Genomic DNA, 1,052 nt, shown 5'->3' with positions numbered 1-1,052 from the left:
AGGCGCTTCACTCCCTGGCAATGGCGCCAGAAAAGAGTCTTGATGACCCACAAGTATATGGGATATATTGTAGTCCTTTCGATAAGTAAGAGTGTCGAACCCAACGAGGAGCAGAAGGAAATGATAAGCGGTTTTCAGCAAGGTATTCTCTGCAAGCACTGAAATTATCGGTAACAGATAGTTCTGTGATAAGGTAATTCGTAACGAGTAGAAAGTAATAAAAGTAAGTAAGGTGCAACAAGATGGCCCAATACTTTTTGTAGCAAAGGACAAGCTTGGACAAACTCTTATATGAAGGAAAGCGCTCCCGAGGACACATGGGAATTATCGTCAAGCTAGGTTTCATCACGATCATATGATTCACGTTCGGTACTTTGATAATTTGATATGTGGGTGGACCAGTGCTTGGGTGTTGTCCTTACTTGGAGAAGCATCCCACTTATGATTAACCTCTATTGCAAGCATCCGCAACTACAACAGAAGTATTAAGGTAAACCTAACCATAGCATGAAACATATGGATCCAAATTAGCCACTTACGAAGCAACCCATAAACTAGGGTTTAAGCTTCTGTCACTCTAGCAACCCATCATCTACTTATTACTTCCGAATGCCTCCCTCTAGGCCCAAACAATGGTGAAGTGTCATGTAGTCGACGTTCACATGACACCACCAGAGGGATGAGAACATACATCTCATCGAAATATCGAACGAATACCAAATTCACATGACTACTAATAGCCAGACTTCTCCCATGTCCTCAGGAACAAACGTAACTACTCAGAAAGCATATTCATGTTCATAATCAGAGGGTTATTAATATGCATAATGGAAATGAACATATGATCTTCCACCAAGTAAACCAACTAGCATCAACTACAAGGAGTAATCAACACTACTAGCAACCCACAGGTACCAATATGAGGTTTGGATACAAAGATTGGATACAAGTGATGAACTAGGGTTTGAGATGAGATGGTGCTGGTGAAGATGTTGATGGAGATTGACCCCCTCTCGATGAGAGGATCGTTGGTGATGACGATGGTGATGATT

The sequence above is a fragment of the Triticum urartu genome, chromosome 3A (assembly GCF_056163025.1).
Source record: "Triticum urartu cultivar PI428250 chromosome 3A, HENAU_Tu73, whole genome shotgun sequence".
NCBI classification, from domain to species: domain Eukaryota; kingdom Viridiplantae; phylum Streptophyta; class Magnoliopsida; order Poales; family Poaceae; genus Triticum; species Triticum urartu.
The sequence above is the reverse complement of the archived record's forward strand: the minus strand, read 5'-3'. Positions refer to the sequence as shown.